The sequence below is a fragment of the Lycorma delicatula genome, chromosome 4 (genome assembly GCF_047948215.1).
Source record: "Lycorma delicatula isolate Av1 chromosome 4, ASM4794821v1, whole genome shotgun sequence".
NCBI classification, from domain to species: Eukaryota; Metazoa; Arthropoda; class Insecta; order Hemiptera; family Fulgoridae; genus Lycorma; species Lycorma delicatula.
In genome coordinates this window covers 163,252,131-163,269,787 of record NC_134458.1, presented here as the reverse complement: position 1 = coordinate 163,269,787, position 17,657 = coordinate 163,252,131, and the positions used below count along the sequence as shown (strand labels likewise).

The 17,657-nt window shown below is 33.6% G+C and overlaps 1 protein-coding gene across 5 annotated transcripts in view; it reads right to left on the bottom strand.

The window, feature by feature from the left end:
- The window catches only part of spoon (A-kinase anchor protein spoonbill), a 257,728-nt gene that overhangs the window by 131,698 nt on the left and 108,373 nt on the right, over positions 1 to 17,657 (bottom strand). The window contains exon 1 of one of the 5 annotated variants that reach the window (XM_075364639.1): positions 12,419 to 12,607. The exons of the other annotated variants lie outside the window; for them this stretch is intronic. The gene's annotated coding sequence lies outside the window, so the exon portion shown is untranslated. Of the gene's footprint in view, positions 1 to 12,418; positions 12,608 to 17,657 lie in introns of those variants that run through there. 5 annotated transcript variants of the gene reach the window in all.

Here is a 17,657-nt window from a genome sequence, read left to right as displayed (position 1 = left end):
CAAACCCGATACACAGCCTTTTGGTAAATAAATAATAACAGGAAACCTTTCGCTTCGTTCCTTTTTTAATGATTATACAGTTTGTTAGCAACAAAAGCATTTACTACTGTTGATCGTAGAAACTGTATCGGTACGGCTGCTGCATTCCAGCCAAGGCCGCCCTCGGGGTGAATAACAAGACCGACAGACAAGTAGGTAAAGAGAAACGATATTAAGATTCGGAGGGGGGAGTAAAGGTAACGATTCCCAGAAGTAATACGTAACCGTCCGGAAAACTAGATCGACCAACGAAATTAGCAACCGATCCATAATGCTTTTAACCGTTATCACATCTGGTATTTATTACAAATGAGAGAACCCGAAGTCCTACACTTCGTTTTAATTCTACCGTCTACACTTAAACGCCCCAAAATATGAAACGCAGTGAAGGCTGTACCGATAACCGAGAACAAATTTTATAATCGCGGTCGGTATTCCTAATACGGTTACAAGTTCTCGTACCATCGCAATTTTATTCGCAAAATACATTAGTACCAGCAACATACATCACTCCTCTTACTACATTATAGTGAAACTATAACACATAACTAATACGCACATATGTTAGTTAACGTTAAACGACTAAAAATTTGCCGACGTACATCGTTATTATTGTAACCTAAAAACGATTTCAACAAAAAATAAAAACAAACGATTTAATTGGAATTGGAATCTTACTATACCTCGATTAAATGCATTTTATCGTTCGTTACAGCAATCGACCTACCTTCACCATCCACGAATTTTCTTCTGTTTTCAGTGATAAATGAGTACAAGAATTTTTTCTTTATTTTTTGTCATAATATCGACGAAATTCAATCGTTTAAATACTTTCGATGACTTTCTTCAACGTCAGAGCAAAATTTAATAAAACATTTCTAATTCCTTAAAAAAACTTCGTTTATCTTAATACACAATACAGAAGGCCCTAACGTATGCATATTACCTAGGTTTGTAGGTATGCATGCAAGTATGCTTCACGCTCAAGAGCTGCAGAGCCGTGTAGTTTAGCGGTTAAATTTATTAAAAAAATCCATTACTAGGTGAACAAAAAGTTGAAACAAGGTCCTTATGATATTTTACTGCGTCATTTTTCGCAAACTGAATCGCTTTCTGCGAGAGGTAATATTCTGTATGGAAATTTATTCGGTATCGACGTTATAAAAATCAAATAAATTGTTTGAGTTATCGGCTATCTATAAGCTAATTTTACTGCGATCGATCGACCGCAATTAAAGCAGTTTACAGCAGCATATATTTAGCCTCTCCCGACCCGGGGAAGATATCCCCCCCCTATCTCCTGAGGAACTGTGATATACGCTACCCGAAAGAGTCTCGGCGTGGTTTACGATCGGACTGTTACTTTCGTTTCCAAACAGCATAGCGGGCATACAGTCCTCTCAAAGTATTCATAACATTTTTTTATCGTATATTCCTTTTATAGGGGAGTTCAACGAATTTCAATTAGACGATCGCTACTTCCGCGCTAGGAAAGTGGAGAAACTCATACGTATTATAATGGCCTCGGTGTCAGTGCGATGCGGTTGGAGTGGCTCTACCTAAGGACCCGTTTTCTTAATATGAGGGGGTGTACTAAAAGTCTTTCTGAATTAGAATAGACAATTAAATGTCGATTTTCTTATATCTAAAAGAAAGATTATATATAGAATTGAATCATCCTCCGATAAGCTGTTATTTATTTTTATCGTCACAGATACTGTTAAACGGCAAAAGTTTATTTACACGAGCTACAATTCTATAATTAGGACAAAAAAGCAAAATCAATCAAAAACAAATTGATTATAGTTATAAAGCGATCGAATTTTACTAACTCATGAGCTCATCGGTTTCCTTAAGACAAAAATTATCTACTACAAAGCCAAATCTACTGGAATACATATAAACATCCTGACAAAAAGCGGAAAGCGATTAATGTACGGAAAAATTTCCCAAGTTTTTATTACGATAATTTCTTAAAATTTACAGTTTTAGAAAACTGCTAGAAGCATTATCGAGTTTTCTTTCGTATATAACGTTCTATTTATCAAACGAGTAAATGATCACTCGAAATTTGATCGAGGCATTGTAACTTTTTAAAACGTATAATCGAAGTCTGACTTCCTTAGTTAACTAGCTAAAATCTATCTCTTAAGTATAGCCCAAACAATTACAACGTACTCAAGGTAAACGATTCGATTAAAAAAATAAAATCGTGTACTATAAACACAGTTTGGAAAAATTACAAAACAATTCTATTAATGTCGATCGCATAATGAAACCGACAACCGATTCAAACTAACGGAAAGATCACAAGTTTAACAGAGAGGGAATACATGAAATCCAGCACTCATACGTACACATATAAATGCTCAAGGAGAAATAATTTCTAATATAACTATTATACATCATTCATCAAATAATACAGTATTATAATATTTATATTTTATATTATTCGAGAAGAAACAAAACAAAATCAGCGACCTAAATCCACGTATTCAATTATATAAACAATATATAATACTTTTTGTTTAAAGTTCTGGGACCTGTTTTATCCTATTTCCCAGCTCAAATTACATAAGAAACCATCAACTTTACTCCTTAATTTGGGTCCCGAAAATTACAGTTGAGCTTTTTATTATAAGAGCTGAAATCCGGACGAAATCCTTCGCTAGCCTAACTCGAAAACAAAGCGTTTCACACATATTTATATGAACTTTTTTCATTATTTTCTCCAGTACAACATATCTTGAAGTTTCTCCGTTTCTTTGTGGAATACCCGTGTGTGTGTGTGTGTGTGTGTGTGTGTGTGTGTATATATATATATATATATATCATATGCTTAACCTAAGGATTTTAACGACTGATTTCTGTGGGATGTATTTTTCAGAAATTCTTAAAATGTCGTTTATCTCTCGGAAAATCAAACTAATTCCTTAACCATTGCAGATATCGAATCTGAATCTTTATTTAGTCGAGTCCCAGACTCAGAAAAAAAAACAAACGTAACACGTAACTGGAAATTCAGTCGCACTCAAGTCGAGCCAGCGGTAACTCCGAAGTCCATTACACAGCCGTTTGTTCGTTTACGTCCTCTAATAAGATATTACGAGAGATCGGTTCTCTTCAGACAGTTTACCTTTTTCTTTAATTACATTACATTATAAATATAAGAAACAGTTCTTTTCATAACTAACTCGCTAAAAATTATTCAAATTTTGTATATAAATAAACTAGTACGAAAGTTTTCTAGACAACTCATAGTGATTATCGTACGGTGTCCTTAGGTAGGACTATAGCTCAAAGTCCGCCTCCAATTTCTTCTACTCTCGGTTTCTTAACATAGGTTTTAACTTTTTTACATGCGGAAGCGTACAAGTTTGTACAAAATAAAACCTCAAATAATCGGAAGCACAAAATTTAGAATTTAATTAAATTTTATAATTGATAGAATCGTATTCACTTTTTAAATTCAACATTTTTTCCGTATATTTATAATCTGTTTTCATATTCACGTTATTTTCAGAGAATATAATACCCGCAAAATAAAAATTATCGTACAATAATAATAAGCGAATAATATAACGATAGAGAATTACTCTATGGAATTTTCTACGGAATAGATAAGAACATCTGGATAGCGACCGACCGCAATATATGTATGCCTTTAAGTAAATCTCGTGCATTGCGAGTGAACCAGACCGAATCGAACACGGCGAACATCATAATAATGCGGTCTTAATGTCAAAGAAATTTTTAACATCCGGTCGGGCTAATCATTTCTTATACCAGAGATGAAAATTAGTTAAATAAGGTTGAGAACGAAAAATAAAAATAAATTTCACACAGTAATAGAACACTCTTTAAAAAAAATAGTACGCCGATTACAAAGAAGATAACTATTAAAAATATAACGACAAACGACAAACTGTGATAAAATAATATTATTTTCTGGCATCAACAAAAAATAGCTAATAAAACAAAACTCCAATTCGCTATCCTGATACAAACTTTGACCTCCGATTATAACTCACGTTTAATAACAGTCAGATACAAGAGAGTAGTATCGAAGGAAAGGAAAACTCAAAAATTTTCACCTGTTGCGTAGTTATCGATTTTGTCGCTAAGGCGATAGGAGAGATAATGGCTATCAACGAAGACGGGAAGGCTTTCTGTGTACTGGATTTTAAAGTCTGCCAGTGTTATCACTGTGCAACGAAATTCTAGAAGTTTGGGGAAGATTCTTCTGGCGAGCCCGGTATCCGTAAGCGGTATTCTGAATTTAATTTTTTTAAAATACATCTGTAAGCGAAAGTCAACCACCGTCTATCAGTACGCGAGAGGCGACTGAAGAGGGTCTTCACTTAAATGTCAGAAGTGAACTTAATAGGCGACTACCAAAGAGATGGACTGGGGGTGCTGACCGTGACAAAAGTGGACGTTTGCGTTTGCCTCCTCCACGTCACCAGACCTTACGCCCTGTGACTTTTTTCCCTCGGGTTTTGTCAAACGCAACACTGCATCGGCCACTATTACCACAAACATCTTTGTGTTCGCATCACGAGGCCGTTGCATCAGTGGATCGTTCGATGTTACGGTGTGTACGGCAAAAAGTGGACTACAAGCTTGATGTGTGTGTCGCTTGACACACGGAGCTCACATGAGATGTGATGTGAACCAAATGTAATACAAGTTTGAGTTTCCCTTTCCGTAGATGTTTCTTTCATGCATCTGAGTGTTATTAAATGCGAGGTAAAGTCTTATCGAAAAGATCATTTGTAATAACCCTGTATTAAAATTTTTACAATATTCTATACTTTCGCTAGGATTATCATAATTAATCTGAGTGTTATTTTCTACTCTTCCTAGCATTGTCACTAACATTCGTAGTCGACGCGTTTCGAAGTAACTTCATTCTCAAAACTAGTCTTGAGAATAGAGGTACTCCGAAACGCGTCGACTACAGATGTTAAATGTGTAACAGTACTAGGAAAGGCAGATATTATTAACACTCAAATCAAACTTGTTTTACCATAATTCAACCGACGATATATGATTATTTTCCCTAAATTGGTGAACAACTTGAAATATAAACCATCTGTGCTACCATTTATCAGATCATAAAATTAGTATTATACTACTGTACGATAAATTCTGCTATATATATATATATATATATATATATATATATATATATGGAATTCAACACTAATAAGTAATTTAATTTTTGTATGAAAAAAGTTCATATATGAACGATGAATATTGAAACCACTGCCTTTATATTCGAAGATTTTCAAGTATAGTTTATAACAACATCGGATGATATAGTGCCCAAAAACTTTTGTCTCTTGGTTGGTTTGATATGCGGTTAATTCATAAATACAGTACGTACGAGTATATTGTTCATAATTACATCGGTTGTACACATATCGGGTATTATGACTTATTTTTTCTACTGGAAAGCAACATTTTATCGTTTATAATGGCGGACGCAAGTGACTCGTCAGTAACGTAATATATCTACACTGTAGCTAAGAAATACTTTGACGGTTAAAATGAGTCACTTTTCCCTTTTTACCTGCATATGCACTATGGTTCTGGTTTTTCTTTTCTTCTTGTACCAGATTATTGTAAATTGAAGCAGCCACATTCAATTATTATTAATCTTTTGCTGTGAGCGTATCATATCGGGCGGGTACAGTCTTATTTTACGTATCCTGCGGAATTCATTTAATAGTGATTTAATTATGACTTTGCGAAAAACATTCACGAGAGAGAAAAAGGCGCACATTAGGTGGCGGTTAGATAATGGTGAAACTAATAAGAACATTGGCCAAGAAGTAAGCGTAGGTCGTTCGACAATATCGTTGATATGGAAGAACCGTGTAAAAATTTAGAAACATTTTGAAACAAATTCTATGAAAAAAAAAAATTACGGCCTAGTCAACATAATAATGTAGACCAAGCTCTGTTAAAATGGTTTACATACCAGAGGACTAGTAATATCTTTTTTAACGGCCCTATATTGCAAACTAAGCCGAACGATTTTTCTGAAAAATTTGGTAAACCACGTGAATAACTTCAGCTTGGATACAACGGTTCCGTCAGCGTCACGATATTGTGTCGAGGAGAATAAGCGACGAGGCCGCAGCAGTTCCAACCGGTGTGTCAGAAAAATGGCTAGAAACTATTTGTCTAAAATTAAAAGAGGGCTATTCGGACGAAAAAATCTATAATGCTGATGAATCCAGTCTTTCTTTTTAACTGATGCCAGTAAGAACCATTCGGTTTAAAGGCGAAACGTCTTCGGGGGGAAAATTATCAAAGGAAGTCTAACAGTACTAATTGCTACAAATATGACTTGGAACTGCCAAAAACAAAACTTGTGGTTGTAGGGAAAAGTGCTAAACCCCGATGTTTTCAAAAAATTTAAAATCGCTTTCTGTTATGTACGAAAGTAACAAGAAAGCTTGGATGACAAGCGATATCTTTACGTCTTTGTTATGAAAATGGGACCGTGAATTAAACGATTGAAAACGACAAAATACTGCTGCTCATTGACAACTGCCCGGCTCACCCACACGTTGAAAATCTTTTGTGTATAAAGTTAGTGTTATTACCACCGAAAACAACAGCAGTCTTAGAGCTCTTAGATCAAGGCGTGATCAAGTCGATAAAAGTCCACTACAAAAAACACCTAATTTTACAAATGTTATAGGATTTAAATCAAAAAAGGAAACAAATAACTATTCTGAATGCTGTAATTATGTTAGAAAGTTCACGGAATGAAGTTTTTCCGCTAACTAAAAAATTGCTTCCGACATGCAAGATTTTTACCACAGGCTGGCAAAGTTACATGCGAAGAACAATCTTTAGCGGAATGGGGAAATAGTCTCCAAAGCCAATCGTTGTCAAATGCATTGTTTGAAGGTTATCAAGGGGTTGACAAAGATTTAGAAACGCATGAAACTGTAACATATGATGATAGAAATAGACGGGGATAGGAAATGACAACGAAGATACCGATAGCGATGAAGACATCAACCTGCCAAATCTTTCAAAAGTTTTAGCGGCAATGAAAATAGTTAGCCGGTTTTTCAGTTTTACAGAAATTACTAAAAAAGAAACAAAGAGTGTTTGTTTTGATTTAGTAAAGAACCTTCAAAAACTGTATTACAACACGAAATGTTCGAAACAAAGCAAAATAAGACTTTTTGCAGAAAAAGTAATTTTTACAATTTTTCTGTAACGTCCTTTACTCTATCGTATTTGTATTTATTATTGCATATTTTTGTTTTTTTTTATTACGGGAATAAATTATTATTTTTAATGGTTATTTTACTGTATTAATTCCCGTGTAAATGGCATATTAAAGTAGTACCACTAAGCTACCTAAATATCGGTTATAATGAGCTAAAATCGTCGGTTCCTTGGAGGTCACTATAAACGATATTTAGTGTACAAACATATATTTATAAAATATACATAATATATTACAAAAATCAGAAATCATTCATATATTATGTCGGGGCAACAGTTTCCAGTTTATAAGCGTTAAAGTGGTCTACAAACAGAGGAGGAAAAAATACAAAACTAATGATATTACTACGTCCATGCAAAATACCAACTTTCTCCAGACAAGAACTAGCAGTGCAACGACTGGAGACCCGTATAGTAGTTACTGAATGGAGGGGGTTACGATCGGTCGAGTTGAGCTGCATTCGAAGGTAAGGTGGGCGGTGGGTGGGTATGCGGACAGGATAATGCTGTGAATACCGACGACCGGTTTCCGAGAACTGACACCGTATTTCTCTTACCTCTCGACTGCTTTTCTCCCTCTAACAATTATGTTATTATTTTCAGCCCCCTCGCGCTTACAAAACCGTTCTGATAGTTACACTGCTCTCCTGCAATGGTAGAGCGAAATAACACTCATATTCTAGAAAGCCGTAGAAATTAATCTATAACAGATCAGTCCTTCACAAAAGAAAATTACGCGACAAAAAAGTAACCGGGTATGAATGAATGCTTTAACATTTCAATTGTATAATTAGACTTGCAATTTTAGAGTAAATAATTACAACGCATTAAATTATTCGAAAAAATCTCAAAATATCGTGTATTATTAATTAAATTCGTAAATAAAAAAAGTAATTAGTTGACATAAAAAAGTCCATTAATTCACAGATAAGGTATATTATACATACGTAAGCATAATTTATATCAATGAAATTAAAACGCTTATTATAATTAAAAATTAAAAAAAACACTATCGAAAAGAATCCAAAGTCTTCTATATATTTTTAAATAAGACAAACGAATAAATTTTATCAATCCGGCACACACACACACACACACACACACACACACACACGGATTTAATTCTGATAAAATTTATACAAATAACGTCTGTTACAATTAAACACAATTTTGAGAAACTCAACTTTCATTAGAAACAAAACACACAAACTGGATCGGAAAAGTGATACAATTTTAAACAGAACAATTTTCATCAATGCTTGAACAAAATGTAAATGAAAACAAACAAAAAAGTTATCAATAACAGAAAGAAATGAATAAAAAATGGATTTAAAAAAATAAAAATCACATACTTTTTGTGTTTTTTTATAAAAATGATTAAATATCAAAATGGTTTCTCGATAAAGCAGCAAACATTTCTTCAAAGCAGTTGCTCAATGTGGCCGCCATTCTGTTCAATGCATAGTTCAGCTCGGCGAATCTGTGCTAGCCAAATTTATTCGAATAGTCTTTAGCGTTTATATGTAAATTGTTTATTGCGTTTGTATATTACATCAACCCACCGGGTTGTTCTAGTGGTGAACGCGTCTTCCAAATCAGCTGACTTCGAAGTCGAGAGTTCCAGCGTTCAAGTCCTAGTAAAGTCAGTTATTTTTACACGGGTATGAATACTGGATTGTGGGTTGGGATTCAATTAACCACCGATCACAGGAATGGTCGACATTTCATTTACACTCAAGCATATCATCCTCTGAAGTATTATCTGAAAGCTAATTACCGGACATTAAACGGGAAAAAGAAAGACTTATTTACATCAATTTTTTCAGAATTATATTCCCTAAGTTAGAAATTTTCATTTGTTTATTGGTAAATTAACAAAGTTATTTTATTCCAAACCTAAAAAAGTGTATCTCCGGCAAAACTTTTTCGTTTTCTACCCTGTTTTTCTTAAAACCTAAGTGATATAGAGGTCTGAGACCAGTTTTATTCAATCTATTACATAAAAAACCACAACGAAGCATCGAATTTACCCCTCGATTTGTACCCCAAGAATTTTTGTACGGTTTAATTTCACAGAGGGAGCAGCAAGCAGGACTAAATGTTTCGCGAGCTGAAACTGCTAACGAAACCGTTTCCTAACTTACGTTTATACGAACGTTTTTTTTTCTTATTTTTGGCTACAGAATCATCTCCCGAGAGATTGCCGTGCAATTTGGATTCAGCTGTATAAAAAGTCGTTAGAAATTTTTGAAGTCTTCTCTTTTACTACACAATAAATTATCAGGTGATAAAATTGAGTTGAACATTTCACATAAATGAAAATATCTTAAAGTACCCGTACCTATCCAAGAGAAAATTTTTCAATATGTACCCTACATAGAGGTACGGTGTCCTAGAAAAACTATGATTTTTATAAAGGAAAAGTAAATCACTTATTCGCCGGTTTCTTGTAGTTGTGAGAATGTTATTCTACTGTAGCACATTAATCAAATAAGCACGTCAGGTGAACAAATTATAAAAAAACGTTCGGTCATTCGCAGCGACCAGAACGTCTGTTCATTTCACAGTATCATGATAAAAGACAGAGGTTACGATATAAATTATAAACCATTTTGATGAAAGAAGATAGAAAACTAGAACGATATACCTAACTGCGTCTTCAGAAAGCAATGCATTCTAGAACAGCGAGGGAGGCGAAAAAATTTACAGTTATCCACAGACTTCTATAAAAAAAAAGTTAGAAGGCTTAGATTCGACGTGTTCTCTCTAATGTGTCTGATCGTCAAACGGATTTCAATAATTTTTTTATTATTTGTAGAGGAAGTTCATTCGGTCGTAAGCTTTTTCATATTAAAGATTTTTTTGATTTTTTGCAGACATCAGTGCTTGCTATTGAATTATTCTACCATAATATATAGAAATCAGGGAAACTATGAAATATTCCTGCAAAAACCTCCAAAAGATTATCAGACATTTGACAAATAACATATATAATCTTTTATCTCGTAATCCAGAGTTCCTTAGCTCGTGCCGAGTAGTGATCACATTGCTTTTTTTTTTTTTTAATCAAGACTTTTTTAGAAGCGGCTGCTTCTTTTTATTTTTATCAAGACGGCAGAGAGTTTTTTTATCTACTTGACGGGTCCAAGCTACTTTAAGTCAGCAATTTTTTAAGAACTATCGAATTTAAATGAATTAAAACTGCAGAATTAAAGAATGTAAAATAAAATCAATACTAAATCCAACCTAATTCCTAAACAACCGTAAAATAAGTTTTATAAATTTTTCTTTAAAATCATATCTTTTTAAAGTAAAGGCCAACAGGCTAGTAACCGATGGTAATTGTTGGCATTTAATTTTACATGTAAAAAACTAACTAACATTACTCTCCTTTTCATCAGTAATTAAGCAGAATGGTAACACGTTTATTATAAGTCCTGATCACAAAAAATACATTAATGAAAAAAAAGAACTATTTTCAGAGTAGTAAATAAAAATTTAGACGTAGACATGACGACCTGTTGCTTCTAACAATAGCTTGCTTTGTGACAACATAATACGGTCACGACGTTATACAATCTAAAACTTACGAAGTCCCGCGCCACAATAATAGCTTATTTTGTAACAATTATAACTAAGACATACTGCTACGTAAGAACACATCTTACAGACGTTTAGCATTAAGTAATTCGTCAACAGAAAAACCTATCATAATACGCACAGAACAAAAAACTATAACGATTATAATTAAAGGTTCCCGGAAATAATAAAAAAAAACATACATTCATATCCATTCATAGATTTTTATATTCAAATATAAACTCTTAAAAATAAAGTATAATGCAAAAAAAAATCTACAACAGTCAGTTTTTAAATAAAAGAAATCGTTTAGAAAAAGAAGATCGCTCACAGGAATAACTTCTATTAATAAAATACCGTAATCACGATGTTTAACCGGCTAAAAATAGAATCATAAAATTGAATGCCAACTGAATGCAGCAGGACGTAACCGAACAAATACGTATCGTAGATATTTTCCGTCGCTTCTTTAAATTGGAATCGATTAGTAAATTATCCTTATCGGTCTTTAAAAACAGCCCGAGAGCCAAAAATCAAAAATTAAGTATATTTATAAACTACGATGAGTCTATCAGAACTGTTTCCAGACTAACATGTACATATTTTGTTATTTTATTCGTATATAATAAGAAAATTACCAAATTAAAAATTTCTTACCGACCAAACAACCGGTCAGGATGTAAATCAATTATTCGGTTATAGAACCGAAGCTCAAATCTAGTTTTAAAAAGGGCTAAAGAAATATTGTTTGCAAACAATAAACTGGAAAATATCCAAATATTAAAAAAAAGAAGAGAAAATTAAGATTTAAGATTAAAGGAACCCAGTTTTCATACGGGTGTAGACGACGGACGCCGAAGGCGAAAGGACCATGGAGGCGCTGAATCGTCTCGTTCAAGAAAAAACCTAACGAGATAAATGGACAGTTTATATACTTATACTCGGACTCAATGATCACTGTACGAAGGTTAAACTTGAAATAAAGACTTAAATTACAAACACTGAGGTTATATATTCAATCAGGGAAAAAAATCAAATCATATCAATACATTTCGGTCTGTAACAATTAAACGAAAATTGTTTTCAAGTCAATAAATTTAATTCACTAGGTAAACTGTACCTTATATTAAGTAAGTTATTATATTAAGCATTTAAAAAATAAAATACAAAATCAATAAGAATATAAAAAGAGAATAAATAATTCTGAAAATATACATATATTTTTACACGTGGCATATGGCAAACGAAATACATACCGGCAACTTTTTAAACATACACCGCATGGCATGGTCTTTCAAGTGTCATGCGATCCTTGCTTAAAAAGCAATGTAATGATTTCATTATTATTTAATAATAAATGTTTTAACAATAAAAGCACTTAACGTTACACAAGAATCAAACATAATTATTCAGAATTAAGTAAGTTTAATGTATAATTTAACAACTACATCGATATACGTTTCACCATATGTTACAAAAATAAACGTGCGTTTTATTTCTTAAAAAAAAAGTGAAACAAAATTGAGAATTTAATGATGCTTACCTGATCCATTATTCCAATAAACAACTTACAAAACAAACAAACTAAACGATTAAAATATATATATAGAGATACAAGAATATAAGTCGCGTAGACGCACTTCAAGTCTTTCAATAATGTAAAAAATAATAGTTCGTAACTATGTACGCGAACATTTCCTTCGAACAGCCGGTCCAACAATGAATCATATGAACTAAACCACGTGGCGGCTTTGCTCAGAAGGTTGTCAGACCGCTTTACCACGCATGCGCAATACGTCATCTCCCACCATTTATCCTTTCTTCCCTCTGACGTTTTGCTATACCGTATGAAAAAGAAAAATAAATAAAGCAACAGGCTGGCATGTCATTTTTATAGGTTAAATTAAGTTAGGTTAGGTTACGTTTTGTCAGCGAGGTAACTACGCCAAAGTAATCGCTCGCATGTATACATACATTACACTGAGCTACTTAATAGAATCAGGTTGAATACGTGTATTTTTTCTAAGTTTAATTAACGTTTTATATACTCGTTTAACAAACCCACATTACAGCTCATGTAATACTGAATCGCTTCAAAAAAAAAAAAAACCAACGATATATAGCAATTTAATTTCCTGTGTCGTCAAAATTAATTCATTTAACATTTACTCAAAGAAGGAATAATAAAATTTTATGAATTTATGTAAAAACCATTGCTAACTTTTAGCTTTTTTTTATTTGCGTCAAATTATGTGTATAGCATATGAAACAATATTACATCAAATTCCTTATTCAATGCTTCATTCCATATATTTTATACTTACACTCTTATGTAACACACCGATAAATACAAACATCAAGAATTTGAATCGTTCATATGTATTTGTATCGTTATTAAATTTGTATGCTATTAAACTGTATCGTTTTTTTGTACTTACGTACAATATGAACAAAAATTTATTTATTCGATCCGATGGTACAATCGAGTAATTATCAGAAAATTAACCGCACAGTAGTTTTATTAACAATTGTAGAACACGATAACGAATTTCTAGCAGAGTTGAAAACAGACTGATCGCAATCGGCAAACCTGTACCTAACTCGCTATCGACTGGAAACGGCGAATATGTCTAGGCTAACGAGTTTTGTAGAGCCTAAAATTTAAACCTGCAATAATACACGAACAACGTAATAAAAATACATACATATACTTCCGAAGCTTATATTTTATCGAATTTGTGGTAGGCAGTCGTCAGTCGGCTTCATACAGATGTGATTTCAAGCAAGAGATATTTCGCATAACTCCTGTGGGGCCACGAACGGATGTGACGTCTCAACGGCCGGCAATCAACGGCGAAACTTCTAGTGAACCGGTCGATTCATCAGACCGTCACCGGTTTAAGGTTGCTATCTGCAACATTCTTTACAGTCTTTTCAAAAGTTATTTATTGTTGTCACACAAAATTCATTATTTAACAAAAATATCTTGTACGCAAAAACCTCTTGCACTGTTACTACCACAAAAACGAAATAAAAATGAGATCTTTCTACCACAAAGATTCCTTTTGAATCTCTTCACAATTTTCAAAATGCTTTCATTATGTATTTTAACAGAACATTCTTCGTTATTACTGACTGAATTTCATTTTTAGTTAACTTTTAAACGAAATGTGAATCGTTTTATTATTAATTCTTACTACTGAAAATTCTAATAATCCACTCAAATTAACCACAACTCTGAAACGAAAACAAGAGGTAAAGTGAATTGTCATGGTAAAGTGACAAACGCAGAAGACTAGATCGGCGAGCATTTTAAGTGAAATCGCAAGTACACATCCGTACCGACAAAAGTTCTACGATAGCGACTGTAGGCAGTTCTGGTGAAACGCTTTTTAAGGGTAATCAGTCGGTAAAAAAAAAATATACATAATACTTGTGTCCTTGACGAATAACGGATAAAGTAACGAGGAAAGCTGTGATACCTATTGGAAGTGTGCTCCAAATAATCAGAAATAAATTTGGAAGTTTTTTCTCATAAAAAAGTAATACAAGTTGGTAGAAGTAATTTAAACTAATAAAACCCCTCAGATGAATGCTAAAAATTATTTAAAAAATAATAATGTACATATTTACTTTTTATGAAAACAGTACTGCATAGTGATAACAAATCTAGGCTATCATAAAATCTCAGGCGAAGTTTGTAATTAACAGGTGCAATAATTATCGCCATTTCCCTAAAATATTTCATAAAAATAAAGATATTGCATACAACATTTAAATATGCGTTTGTGATAAAAAAAACAAAACACAAACATGAAGAATAAGAACGTAAAAATGGCATAATTAATATCATCATAATGACATGTATAATTAATTTTTTTAAATGCAAAAACATTATCGTAGGAAAAACGTTTGTCTCACACTCTCTCACGCGCGCGCGCGTGAGAGAGAGAGAGAGAGAGAGAAGGTTATCATTCCTAGACCTAATTACTATGTCTTGGTGTAGCTTTAACTGGACAAAAATCTCAAGTCGCCGGCGACCCCACAATATACTGTGAATTGCAGCTAGCCAGCCGTTAGCTGATAGTTAAAACATCAAATAATCTGATAAGTTGCATTAGCCAATTTCTTCTCCGCGTGCCAACTCTGTTAGGAAGATTGGAAATCAAGGCGATATGCACTTGTCTTAAGGCCGGTCTGATTAAATCGGTTTACGCTGCAGTCAAACCGTTCTCTCGATATCAGCTAACAAAACTTGAACTGTCGTCCCACAGACCCGTAAACACTTCCAGTGTAGAAACCATTTATATCAACAGACACGAAATAAAAATAGGTACATGTAATACCTTAGTTTCAGTTAAGGTACAGTTTAGGCGAATCTGAAATAAGTAAAACATAGTGAGCGTAATACATCAGACGAAGTCCGAGGAAAGTTTTATTTCTAGATCTAACAGGACCCTCTTATTGAACTTTTTTCCTTTCGGGTGGGGGTGCTCGAAAATTCTATTCTTTACTATCGCTCACGAATTGTTCCTTTTTCTCCCCTGAGCGCACAACGAGGTATCGTTACCAGCACCCGGACACAAAATTACTATAGTAAATAATTAAAAATTCACAATTAAAATTTACCTTAAAAATTTTTAATTATATAAAACGCCTTTGCGATATACTAATAAGTGCGAAATACAACCAAAATAAAAGCAATATTAAAAATGTAACATAAGACAATAGAATTCCCGAACGCCAAAAAGCAAAAACATATAGCATTAATCAATTTTTTGAAAACAGATGTACAGCCTTAAGAAATCTTAGGACATTAGACAACTTCGATACATCTTTGCCTAAGATATTTCGTATGTTAGCCCTTAGTGTAAACTTCCAACGCAATGCAGGACAATAGACACACTACACTAGTATGAGATATACTCTCAGTCGGCAGTCGCAGCGAACACAACGGGTGCATCATTCTTGAGTCATCCAGATATCCATAAGCGAGCCTAGTGTACCCTATTCACAAACGATATATAATAACCTTCCTACATGAAGAGTTCCATAGTGATAAAGTGTCCTTAACCGGTCGAAGTTTATTATTGATTGTAGCACTCCATTCACGGACCGTTCCGGATACGTCTTAATACTACGGATGGTATCCTATGTAATGCATCAACGGTTTTTAGACGCTCCAAAATATGTAACTTTTTAAATGGGAAACCTTTTGCCGGATGAGCTTTAATATCTCTATGGCCCATATTTCACATGTGGACATTTCTCGGTCGAAAAATGTTCTGAAACTAAAATAATCTGGCAGAACGAGTTTCTTCCCGGGTACCCGAATAAGCCTTATCATACAAGCAACTTTCTAACTTCCAAAATTATAAAAAGTATCCGGCTTTTTATTCCGTACATCAACCAACAAAATCCGATTCATTCTCACGTCTACAGAACACCTTCCTCATTTGCACGATTGTACTTCTAGCTTTATTTATCCTCATTCCGAGTAATATTGCCGATCACGACTTAATTTTTGTCATAAACTATACATTTCTAAGCGCCGTAAATGTCTCTCGTATTTAAAATCTGTCCTTAAAAAATCTTCTTTTGTGAATACCGTAAATTTGGTCTTCTTGAGTTCGGAGTCGAAGAAATTCTTCACTGACCCAAACTTATTTGTCAAGAATTCGTTGTAGATCTTGCTTAGTTTTTTTGCAAAAGGTACGGTATATCTGCACATCTTAGGTCGTTTACTGGATTAAGATTCACGTCAGTACTTTGTGTTTCATATAATAACGATGTGTATATTTCCTCGGAGTTACTGTTAAATAATAATTGGGAAAATCTAGTCTTGTAAGCCTTTTTGAACTCGAGCCTAACCGGTTCAGCTACCTATGCGGGAGGTCGTACATTTGAAACCACCAGCTTTAGGATATTTCTAACGATGAAGTCAATCTAGATCTTGACCGTTTCTTATCAAAAAGAGTATGATGATTTAATAAAAAAAACTAAAAAAATAAATGAAGATTTTAAAAAAATGTTCGGTGATTGCTGAACATTTTCAGTGTACATATAACTATTTCCGTACTTCTTCGTTAACAGTTAATTTTTTCTAATCGTTTAGGTCTATCGTTTAAACTCATCATTGTAAAATCAGCTGATTTTCGAAGGCTCGAGTCCTTGTAAACGCAGTTACTTTTATATGGATTTAAATGCTATAGATATCGTTATTCTTTGGCGGTCGGGTTTCAATTAACCTCACGTCTCAGGAAAGGTCGACCTGATTCTGTTCAAGACTACACGTTTACCGGTACCATTTACACTGCGTTACGTCAGGCCAGGCAAGCCGGTAGCGGTAACTGCAGTTGCTAATCTATACACAAACATCCAGACCAGTAGCTGGAAACTCGGTTGGAGAAAACAAACTGAATAATTTACAAATTTTATTGCACGACTTACGAGTTCGTGTAATATGGAAAAATCGCTTCCGTAAAAAACGCCATTGCAGTGCTGTACTTAAGTAATTCAGCACCGTTTGATATATTAAAAAAGCTGTACTGCTATCATATATAAAATAAAACGTTCACCTCACTAATATTTATAAATAGAACGTTTGTTTCAGTAAGTATTAATGCACTCATCATTTTAAAACATAATTACTGTTGATGAAAACTGTCACGCATTTTAATAAAATTTTTGGTATTTTCACGGCCAAACTGATTTTTTAGTTTACTTTTTTTTGTTTAATACCGTGACATTATACGATTAATACGTATAGTTTACTTTACCTT